The sequence below is a fragment of the Caretta caretta genome, chromosome 2 (genome assembly GCF_965140235.1).
Source record: "Caretta caretta isolate rCarCar2 chromosome 2, rCarCar1.hap1, whole genome shotgun sequence".
Taxonomy (NCBI): Eukaryota; Metazoa; Chordata; order Testudines; family Cheloniidae; genus Caretta; species Caretta caretta.
The window spans coordinates 122092078-122104965 of NC_134207.1; positions in this window are offsets into that span (position 1 = coordinate 122092078).

Here is a 12888-nt window from a genome sequence, read left to right on the forward strand (position 1 = left end):
TATAGCAAATTCAAATCATTTGCTGGTTGACTAATTGAGGTTGAAAGTAGAATGACCACATCATGTTGAAAAATAACTGACATTTTACTTGTAGCTCTCTTTATTTTGTTTTTGATAATGTGATGCTTTCTTTAAATATAGCTTTTTGAGATGCAAGACCCTATAATACTAAACTATCTGCTAAATACTTCCAGTCTTGCTCAAGAGTTTCCAATAGCCTCGAGTCAAGACAGTTGGGAGGCACAGATTTGACTTGTCTTATGATCGGAATGGAATGGCAACTGTCTGTCTTGAAAGACAATGGTTTAACTATATCAAAACAGTTCAGTTTCTGTGTGCACTCCTGCAACATCGTGAGTGGCTAAAAAGTCCAATTCTCGAGCAACAGTCCTTGCCACAGATAATGCATGCATAAGGGGCATGGCCAGAAAATGAAGCTGGAGCATGACTGGTGTTTGAGGCCTGTTGCGCTTTCCTCTTTGCTCTCCTCACTTTCACTCTCTTTGGTCTCTCTGACTTCCTGGTACAGCCTTTCAGTATGGGCTGTTGCTAGCTGCGTCTTCCCAGTTGGTGGTGTCAATGTTTCTGGCAGTTGCCTTAGTGCAACAGTGATGGATAATTGATCTACTGGCATAGATGCAAAAGAACTTGCAGTCTTGAGTGACCTGTGCTAATGTCTTGCCAGCAACTCTAAGGAGAGAGATTCCCCTGTAGCTGTTGCAATCATTTTGATCTCCTTTGGTTTTTGTACAATGTTGTGATGGTGGCATTCTTCATGCCTTGTGGCACACCTCCTTCCCTCCAACAGGCAAACAGAACATTGGCAGATGTTTAAGCACAATCTGTCCTCCTTGTTTCACTGTGTCACCTGGAATTCCATCTTTTCTTGTCACCTTTCCTGGGAAGTGATTGCCTTTTCAAGCTCATTCATAGATGATTCTATATCTAGCTCTTCGATAATCTGGACTCTGGGGATCACATTTAGTGCTTCTTCCGAAACAGTGATTTCACGTGCATAGAGTTTGTGATCGTGTTCCATCCAGCATAGCATCTGTTTGCTTCTGTCAACAATATGTTTCCATTAAGAGATTTGAGCAGGACAGCCTTCTTGGCTGAAGGATATATTGCTTGGTTGAATCCATCATACATACCTCTTAGCTCTCCATTTTCAAAGGACATTTTTACCTTCTCTCACAGTTTGATCCAGTGTCATCGTGCACATTGCCTTGTTGTTCATTGCAATGCGTTCTTGGCCAGCCTGAGGTTAGCACTTATCTCAGGAGAGGGGTTCATTTTGTGGTAAAGATATGCTGTGCATTTTGTTTCAATAACTGGAAGTATTTCTCAGAGTATGCTGCTAACCAGTCTTTATCTTCTACAGTCTTTTTACCAAAAGCCAAAGTTGCAGTTATATGGATATTCATTCTGACTGTGTTCCATGCTACATCAGCATTCAGGGAAAATGGAATCAATGACATAGCTTCCCTGATATTTGCAATGAATTGAAGACACCTTGTTTGGTCTTTTGAGCTGATATTGTATAGGTGGCAGTGGTGTTCGGTACAATGAATTTTCCATAGTAAAAGCCTTATTTTGCAGCACAGCCCAGACTTCACTGTGAAAACTGCAAGTATGGAGAACATCCTGTAGGTGTTTTCTACAGGTGACCGTTAAATCCAGTTGGTGCCAGTGTTCAAATCTGAGGTGTCTCCATGACCAGCACTGGCAACGACCATCTTGGAAGTAGGTGTTGATGTCACTGGACAAGATAGCACTCACAACAGACTCTGCTTCAACTGAAGCAGAATCAGACTTTATTTCAAAAAGCACAACACAGCACTTAGCGAGTAGGGAGTCAGGCTGCTGCTGGGTTTGGCAGACACAGACTGGCACTTGTTGAGTTCTTATATAGCCTGCGTGGGCGGTTTCTTGTGGATGATGACGAACCAGGGTAAGCCAAATTAATTCAGTGACGGGCCTTGCACAGGCTGCATAAGTTCCTTACAGTTTGCAATGCACAGCCCCCAGTGAGTGCAGAGCTCCTGTGGTCTTTGCCCATTGTGGTTCATTTTTTCCCTCTCTGTGGTGGCCAGTGCATAGTGGCCACATCTCATGAGCTGAGCCGATTCTAGTGTTGAAATCTCCCAGTGGTAGCTTTTTGGTAATGCTCTCAAGTTGCTGACTGAGCAAGTCCTTCTGTTCACAGATGAAAGTATTGGGGTATATATCCTGATTTTAGCAAAGCCACCTGTGGTAGATATTCTTAATGCTATGATGCATTTTGATGTTGTAACAAGACATTTGCCCCTGGATGCTAATGAATTTTTAACTGCCAAACCTATCCTGTGCTCACAGCAGTCTTGTTTGATTTTTCCATGCCTGAAAAAATTGTACTGCATCTCGTGTAGAGAACCTGTCATCTAGTCTGGTTTCAGATAGAGGGGCTACATCAGTCAGGTTTCTCCAGCTCGCAGTCTGTGATGGTGGACTTCATAGGGTCATTGGCATATCGTGTACTTTGTCCTCACATTCCAACAAGCAAGTTTAAAGAAGGCAACCATTGTACCTGAACCTGCTGCATGTATGCCTAGGCAGAAATAAATAAGGAGGCAGAAGCTCGTCTTAGGACCAAAACCCCTCTTGGTGATACTGACTGAGCCCAAAAGCTTGGAGGCTGAGACATTTGGAAGCCAGCACATCTACAGGAGATGTCAGACGATAGAGCTGACTTGCAGGGCCAACCGCCTGATGTTTTCTGCGCTAGAGATTTCTCCCCTAGCCTTTATGTAGACACACAGTTGCTGCAAGGCAACATCGCTAGATGGAGTTACTCCTTTGTGGATACTGCCCTTCACTCCAATGTGTATCTGGCATATTGCCCACCACTCAGTGTCTCACAATAACAGACTAAGAATTCTGACATTTAAATTAAGGGATTTCATCATTTTCACATGTGACCATAGGCATATATTGACTTTCATTTTAAAGCCAGAAGGGATCAATATGATCATCTACTCTCACCTCCTGAACAACACAAGCCATCAAGCAATTTGTGCAGGGGAAGGAATATTTGGACCTTAACAGTGTCCCTTTATTTACATATTGCCTCTTCCAAACTTTTTATATAAAATTGTGGCAATGCATCTCTATCACCACGTCAGCCTCAGCAGTTCTCACTCTGTCAGCAGGCTGGGGGTGGGGTCTGTGGCTGGAGTAAATCAGTCCTTCTCTAGGGGATTATAATTCTTAACAGTAGTTTATATTCAGTTTTCACAAGCTAGGCCTCAGAGTTGGCCTGAATTGCTTCCTTAAGCATAACTTCCAACACAAATTCATTTCCTTGCTCCCACCAGAGCACTGATCCTTCTTATGCTGGCTCCTGGTCCTCAACCCCTCCTCAAACCGTAGTAAACTCAGTATTTCCCCAGTAGGGAGGCGAACGGCTCTCCCCCTAGGTGGAACCTTTTCTCCCTGCCATCCTTCCGCAGCTTGTTTCTTGTCCCTGCTCTCCTCTCTCTCCCATGGGAAGAGGTTTTTAAAGGTCACCAGCAAGTCCTTAATTGGGCTCAGGTGTGACTCTAATTAACCTGAGGTAACCTCTTATCAGTGCATAGAAAAAAGGGCTTTAACTCCTGTAGCTGTCAGGTCTGACTTTGTCACACTATATACAGGAATCATATAGCTGGCAACTGTTAAATAGAGCATAACACTACTACACATCCATGTTGGGTAGCTAAAGAGAACTTACTCAACTGGAGTGAGAGAAGGAAACGAAATTGGAAGGATTTTATTATGCATACACAAACTGGGCATGGACACAATGCTAAATTGCCCTCACCTTGTGAAAGTGCCGTGAAATAGTTTGGCCAGGACTTGTATGAAGTCTCCACTGAAAGATACCACTTTCAATAGTATAATGCATCAGTAACATGAGTCAGTCTAGGTTCAAGACTGACTCAAAAGAGCAAAATCTACTGAATCGTTACAATGATTCCTGTATTACCTAGATTTTCCTTGGAGGTCTATCCAAGTACAGAGTCACTCTGCCCCTGCTTAGCTTGAGAGATTTGATGAGAGAACAACTCCTAGTGAAATATCTGAAGGCTATGAGTAATTGTATGTGTTTCATCAAAAGCTAAGAACTTAAATCCTGAGCTGCATGGGAGGCTAATGAAAACTAAGTTCAACAACCATACACTACACAAAACCATACTGGCAGATTATCTTTAATTCCTGAAAGGGCTAGTGGCCAAATTTTATAATAAATTTATGATGCATCCAATATTATATGACCAGATCGTTGAACAAGAATGTCAATCTCAGCAACTTCACTTTAAATACTCCATCTCATTTTAACAAAATAGCATTATAGTGGTTATGGCACAGTTGCATCCTTTTGTAGTTTTATCCTTTTGATGGTTTCATTAGCAGTTTTCACAGGTTACTGTTGAAGAGCAGGAAGCTGTTTTTTTTTCTGTTCTGAACATTGGGGACATAGCTTGGGTAGTCTTGGGTTTGAGACTGCTGTGTCAGTTGTGACCTGGGAAGCGCAAAATGAACAAGTGCTGTTTTCCTCAGTGAATTCTGTGCGATGGAGAGAGAACGTGGGTCAGAAAAATCCAGGCCTTCCATTATTGTTACTTGTTAAGGGTGAGATTCCATACGAGTGGTGTGGAAGAATATCAAATCCCTGGCAAACTTTAATTTGTCTGGATTTATAAAATTTAAGTCTAAATACTATTCATCGTTAGTAGGGAAGTTAGTACATACTAAGAGAAGTTCTTAACAACTAGTTATAAACCAACATACACTTCTGAAAGAGTTCAAATTCCATCCAGATTTCTAGTCAAAGCTATCAAGTGTCTTTCTGTCCAACAAAACATTTTAAAAAAAAAACAAAAACCTGTTTGGCTGTAGATTGAGCAATTTTGATTACAGAAAGTTTAGCGAGACCCTCTCTGCCGTTTATATTTTGACATGTCTAATTGACCAGAAAGCTGAGAGATCTCTTCTTTAATTTTCTCAGATGTAAAGATTTCCCCTTCAGTTTTTGTCATAAATAGTATAGAGGCAGATGATGATGCCATCATTCACACTGAAATGTTCCTCATGCTGTGAATAGTCCCAGCGACAGGATTGTGTCCTTAATTTTTTTTTTTATGCAGTTCCCTTTCTGGATGTGCTAGTAATATGGACTCACTCAACCTGGCTTAGTCTACTCCGCAGCTGTTTGGATGTGGAATGATTCTTTCCTCCTCGGATTGCATATAATAGAATTGAACTTCATACTAATTATGAATGACTCCTGCATGCAGCAAGGCCATCCTTCGTAGAGAGAAATATCTGTGTACAAGGGCCATGCTTTGGATTTGACCTCCTGTGGATCAAGTCATTTAATAAAGAAGTCCTTTCCTGTAAAGGTTTTTTGCCTAATAACTTGTTTCTGTGATTTGGACTTTGTCAACATTAAGGCAATTCATACCAGTGTGACTCTGAAGTGAGCTTCACCAGTGCAGCTTGTCTGCTTTAGGGGTTTGCTGGCATAAGTACATTGATACTAATATTGTTACAATGGAATGCATTTCCTTAATGCAGACAGAGCCTAAGTTATGACAGCATCTCTCACAATGAGATGCTTCTTACACCTGTTTTGAAGGGGATAAGAATTCCAATCTCCTTTGATCAGAAATTTAACTGAGAATGTTCAGATCTCAAAAGAGGGAGGACATGCACCTGCTTATGTCCCCCAAAGATGTCAGAGAGGCTGTAACAAGTCATTGTGCTGTCACCAAGAAGGCCACTGAGCGTAGATTTTGCTTATAATTCAAGTTTAACTCCTCCTGCCCTTGCTGTCCCATCTCAAAAATATATATAGTGGAATTGGAAAAGGTTCAGAAAAGGGCAACAAAAATAATTAGGGGTATGGACCAGTTGCCGTGTGAGGAGAGATTAATAAGACTGGGACTTTTCAGCTAGGAAAAGAGATGACTAAGGGGGAATATGATAGAGATCTATAAAATCATGACTGGTGTGGAGAAAGTAAATAAGGAAGTGTTATTTACTCCTCATAACACAAGAACTAGGAATCACCAAATGAAATTAATAGGCAGCAGGTTTAAAACAAACAAAAGGAAGGGGTTTTTTTTCTTCACATAGTGCACAGTCTTTGGAACTCTTTGCCAGAGGATGTTGTGAAGGCCAAGACCATAATGGTTCAAAAAAGAACTAGATAAATTCATGGAGGATAGGTCCATCAATGGCTATTAGCCAGGATGGGCAGGGATGGTATCCCTAGGCTCTGTTTGCCAGAAGCTGGGAATGGGTTTCAGGGGATGGATCACTTTGATGATTACATGTTCTGTTCATTCCCTCTGGGGCACCTGGCATTGGCGACTGTCAGAAGACAGGATACTGGGCTAGATGGACCTTTGGTCTGACCCAGTATGGTGGTTTTTATGTTCTTTTCTTTTGTATTATACTTGTTAATCACATAAGAAAGATATAAGAAAATATTAGCATGTTGCTTTGTACTCTGGGGAAAAAGCTTGTAGCTTCTCTTTTTTGGGGGTGTTAAATATATGATTCAATGAAAACCCACTGTTGCCTCTTTGTAATATTTCATGCAAAGATTAAAAACAAATGACAACAAAAAAGGGATGGCCATATGCCACACCATGAAGATAAATGGTAAAAGATAAAGCATTTGACAAGGTAAGACTGTTGGAAGCAGTATTAAACCCCTTGCTTCTGTTCCATGCCATATGTGTGCTGCAACCCAGCCATCTGGTGGACAGCTACCGGGAATGCCAGGACTCCGTAGCTATGGAATCAACCATGGAACTTTTAGCTCTTTATATGCATTTGAACATACAAGAGAAGATAAATGGGTAGGGTTCCAATTCAGCAAGATACCTGAGCAGATGCATAACTTTAAGCATGTAATTACATTGATGTTAATAGAATTAGTCATATGCTTAAAACTACTTTGCTGAATCAGGGCCAAATCCCTATGTAACCCTTTAAAAATATAGGGGATAATATTACAAAAAGGGCACTTATTATACAGATCTCTTAGGTGTTTGTAGGAGGCCGAGGGCCAGATCCTATAAACTTTTACTCATGAAAGTACTTACTCAAAAGAGCAGGCCCATTTACTACAATGGCACTGCTTACTAACATTTGGACAGCTTCTATAAGTAAAAGTTGGCAGGACCATGCCCTTATTTATTAAAGGAGGAACGGCGAGCACAAATCAAGTTTATTCCACCTATTTCAAAGGCTATTTAGGTATCTGCAGGCATCTATTGAATAGCCTGTAAACTAAAGGCAAAAATGCTTCAATTTTGGTGTTTTACATTAATTTTTTTTTAACCTCTACTCTGTGTAAAACTACATACACACTTGTACAATGAACATTTTCATTTTTTTTCCTAAGAGGTAGTGTCAGCATAACTATTGTTTTAAAATGTGCCAGATAACTATTGTCCCTTCCCCGCCCCTTCATGAAAACAAATGAACCCCAAAATAAGTAGAGCTGAGTCATGTAAAGGCATTTTTCCTTACAACTGTACAAGAAACCAGTGTTGTTAATGCTAACCCAACTCACAGGTGAAAAGGGTTAGCTAATGCAGGCTGAACTATTCTGACATATAGGTTTCTTTACTCAACTGGTTCCCTTAAAATAATTAATTCAGTTTTCTTAGCTTAAAACAAGTTGAGTAAAGGAGACTCTATGTGCCTGACCAAAGCTCAGACTGCATCAGCTAACACTTTTCACCTGTGGCAGTCACAGGGCAACACCACACTGTAGTTTCTTACCTGTTTTAGGGAAAGCTGGTAGCTACATCTATTATCACGGTTGCCTAATGCTTTCCATGATTAGACCCTGTGTTCAGCTACTTATACCTTTGTCAAATGTCAGCCATTGGAGCTGAAATGTTCCATGCTGGGGTGTCTCCCTGTGGCAATTTTTTGGGAATGTTTCAGCAAAAATAGGAGAAAAAAAGTGTTACTTTGCCCATATTAAAGTCTTACAACCCCTTCACTGAGAAGCTATAGTGGCCTCAGACATTGGAGCAAGGACATGAAAATTTGGCAAGAGGCTCTCCCTAGTGGCAGGGATGTGCCTGTGGCTATCCCCATGAAAATTCCTCCAAAATTTGGCCAATATATAAATCTTTGAAAAACTACAGTTTGCATGTGCTCCATAGAGACTTTGCAGCTATGTTTTCTGATGACTCTGTTTGTACAGGGCTTGCTCCAGCCTAGGGCAGCAAGGATTGATCAGGACTTTCCCTGCAATTGCTCCTTCCAGGACCTGAAGGGGTGGGGGGCACTGTGGCACCAGGTGCAGGAACTGAGAGTAGGGAGACTGTCTTTCCTTGCTTTCAGTGCTCCCACTGGTGGCATTTCCCACCTCCCCCGAGCCTTGAGGAAGAGGAAGAGACAGCCTGCCTCCACAAACACTGTTTCTAGCTTTCTTTGCTCAGAAAGAACTGCTATGTGTATATCAAGGTTGCCTGATATGTGGCCCCAAATTGGTTATTCCTATGACATTCCAGTCATGAGTACTCCAAGAATTACATGAAGACCATTTGGGAATGGTAACCGTGACAGTCCTGACCAGGAGTTTTGTGAGGTAGCAAGGGATTGACACACAAATAGAGGAACTGGCAAAACAACATCAAAGTTGTCAGCAAACCTAACACATGCCCCACATGCTCCATTGCATCCCTGGGAGTGGCTAACTATGAATAGCAATGCATATATATAGTCTGTGCTGAGCCACATATGGGACAGATGTTTTTTATTGCAGTAGATTTCCATTCTAAAGGCCTTGACGTATTCTGTATGACCTCAACTAATTCAATGGAGATTGTGGAGGTGTAAAAACTATTATTTTCAAGGATTGGTGTGGGTGGGTGGTGTGTCTTGAACAGGTTGTAACAATGGAACTCTTCACAGTCAGTTTCAGATGTTCCTCAAAAGTAATGGTATCAATCATGTTACATTAGATCCTTACCAGCTGACCACTAATGGTTGGAGGAATGCCTTAGTTAGACATTTGAGAGTAAGCCTCTGGGCTAGAATAACTAGTGGGATGGAGCTCTCAGGTCAGCTTCACTTGAATTACAGTGTTTTTTACCCATAATTCCACCTGCCAAATGTTGCTGTTTTGGTTGGAATTTGCTTATGATTTGATGAATAAATGTGACAATAGATTATTATTTTTATGGTACTCATAAAAGGACACAGGAATTGTGTAGGATATACTCTAGGTGAGGGATCAACCTGACTTTATGAGTAATGGATTTTGGTTGGGTAATGAAGCTTAGGCTAGGTAAAAGGTTGTATCCTGGAGATGAAGAATGGTATCTCATGAACTCTATCCAAGCAACCTGTTTTATTTTGGGTTCCTCACCTGAACTCTCTATGGAAGAATTTCCTGGACTGGACTGGACCATACCAGTGGCTATAGAAGCACAGCTGACAGTGAGGACTGAGGGGATTCATTTGGACCAGTGGTGGCAAGTAGAGATGATTTCAGGGCAAGGAGTGACTGGAGCAGCACTGGCTGCTGAGCTGACTTCCTCCTGGCTGGTGGAAGCAGAGCTGAAATCACAAAACTGGACCAGAGAGCTGTACGTCGGAGCAGGAGGAGCAGTTCTGTCAGGTCTTGAGCAGATCAGTGGGGGACAGTCACCCTCAGATGCCTTTGACAACACTGAGACTAACTCAACCTGTGAGTGTGGTTTTAGGTGGGTGGGTATGTGGTGAGACAGAGTTTTGGATCTACATAAACTGGATATTCATTATTTAGGACTGAGGATTTGTATTAATTAGGGTTGCTCAGTTTCTTATATGCAAATCTAATACTGAGTTTCCATGTTTCTTTTTACTGATTCCTCCCCACCTTCCCGCCCCAGATAAAAACATACAACGTGCCATGTTCTGAAAAGACTTTTGAATGATTGCATGTGAGGAGGAAACCTTTCAGTATGACCAGGGAGGTTTTATTTATTTATGTCCCAGAGACAGAAATAGTACAACTCTGGGTGGGCACTTGAGCCATAGTTTTATTTATTTTATAAAAGGACTCCTGGATAGATTGAATCTGGCAAATGTTGCTGCCATCAAGACTTGACTGAAGGGCACACAAATGTGCGACCCACTCAAAATGTCGTTGTTTCCATAGCATGCTGCAAATTATTCCACAGCTGCTGTGAAAACCTTTCCTACAGGAAATACAATTGGAATGCAGGTTTCCTGCAGAATCACACAGGGTACTACTTCGGAATAGCCGCATTTAAGGCATGACCCTGACTTAGTTCTGGTAGAAGACTGAGCCCACAGTGAAAGAGCATCAGTTTTGTCCAGTGCAGCAGTCTAGAAATTAAGAGGCTAGAAAGCACTTATTACCATTAATAAATAGGGAAATATATTGGGCAGTTAATCACTACCCTGCTGTGAAGGCTAGTTTTCTTTGGTCCCCACTGCGTACAGTGAAGATGACATTGCATTTTTATTAAATCACTTCCGAGTGCTTGACATTTGCTAATTCACTTATGGATACATGCAGTACCTTACAGTGAGATTCTGCAGTCTAGAACAAAAAATCAATTATATTGTCATTAAATTAGATCACAGTCTCATACTTGCAGCTGTCCATTCTCTCCCACAAACTCCCTATGTATCACTTTCCCATCCCACTTTATTTCAGAGATACCCTGAAACTCTCCTATACCCACCCTCATGCCAGGGGCTCTGTGTGTCTCCCATTAATCCTCCCACACACCAGGCTCCCACATTTTCTTTCTCCCCCCCCCCCTCCACTCTGTGTGAGCCTCCATTCCTCCCTTCACCCTCACCTATTTTTACTTTTTGTTTCTGACTGGAGCAGAAGGGGTGTGTCATTCAGCGTGTCAACATTTAAAAATCATATTTGGAAGATGGGCAGAGATGAGATGGAGTGTTTTTATGCTGGAAGATGCTCATAGCTGCCATCAACAAGTTCTTTGATCGATAGACAAGTACAGGGGTGGCTGAAGCTGCTGGCTCCTCTAACCATATGCCATGCGTCCCTCTTCTCTGATTTTCTAGTCTTCACCAAAATCAGTCCATTAATGCCTAAAACAGCCCCTAAAATTTTGGAATTTATTGGCTGTGGTGTTTGAAAGTTTTCACATCGCAGTGAGACAAACAAACAGAGAAATGCCATTGAGTTGCACGTGAGGCCTCACTCTGCTTTGCCAGTTACATTTCTGGGTTAAGTTAGGTACCATCAGTCAGAGGTACAACATTTTTTATGTTAGTCAGCTGAGTAAAATGTGGCAGCCACCAGAGGGCATAAGTTTTTAAAAAGTAAATGGTTTCAACATCCTGTTCTGCTGTATTTCTGAGTCTCTCATGTGAAAGCAAACTGTAATTTGTAGTGAATGACAATCCACAATATTGGCAAACTGAAATAAGATATTTTTAAAGCTTGTTCTTGCATAGGTGATCAATTCACACTCATTGATTTTTAAGATCAGATGGGACCATTATAACTAAGATGATGGAAAATCCACCATGTCCCTTGATAACCTATCCCCATGACTAATTAGTTTCACTGTTAAATATTTGCACTTTATTTCCCATTTGAATTTGTCTAGCTTCATCTTCCAACCTTTGGCTTTTGTTATACATGTGCCTGCTAGATGACAGAGTCCTTAATTATCAGACAAAGTTGGAAATGGACATTTAACTTTGAACCACTTCCTCTCCCCTATAAAGTCTGAGATAGATATAAGGCCAAAATGTCCACTTCCCCACTCTGATATCTCCCCTATTTTTTTCAATTTTCGGCAATATTGCCAAACCCAAACATTCAAAAATCATAAATCAGGCCCCTCCAAAATGAGACTGGATCAAAAAATCATAAGCGGGACTTTCAAATTTATTGAATTGTCATCAAAATTTGATGGACAGTAAAGAACAACTTGTAACCAGGATATAAAATAACAAATTAAAAAAAATAAGGACCGCAGCTGATCCAAATAGTAACCCACAAACCTCAAAAATAGAGAGAGGCCAACAATAGTAGTTGAATAATCTAATGGATGAATAAAGTGATATTGCTCTAATAAAGTAGCTAATGGATTGTCTTTCCATTATTTGCCCAGCTCTGCACTACCAGATGAGAGAACCAACTTGTTAAAACATGCAGGGGAGGGGGAAGTTGTGCAGAAGTTCTGTAATAAATATTTGTAAAACCCTTTTTTTCCACAATTTCCTTGTGCTATTTTCTGAAAAAGAGTTACTCCTCAATTAGCCTATGGACTGTACCATTTTATCTGTTAAGGAGATTCGCTCATTCGTTTAAAGTTCTTGTTTGCAGAAGCAACATAATATTTTTCATAATTATATGTAAAAATAAAATCTAGCTGGGTAGATCCATCCAAGCAGGGTGAACCGGCTGCTGGTCGTTTGAAAATGCCAGATTTCCTGGTCACCTTTTAAGGGTGCAGAAGGAGCATTCGCTTTGTGTTCTGTGGATCTCTGGATTTGTTCACTCTCTCTCTCCTAACAGACGTGAGCTGAGCACCAGGCAGTTGAATTCAGAGCTGCAAATACATTATCCTCGAACTCATGTGTCTCTAGGCATTCCCACTAACATGAAAGGAAGTAGGTCTTTTATTCCACTTCCACCCCGCCCCCCGTGTAATGTAAGTGACAGCTATGGAACAATTCTCATAGGTACATGTAGGAATATATATATAACCCAGCCAACCATGTGGGAAGCTCTAAATAGTCTGCCAGAGCTAGCTAGGGTTTACTATGGTAAGAAATAGAGTCCAAGAGCCAGATTCTGATGTCAGTTACACCACAGTAAATCCCAAATTAAGTGGT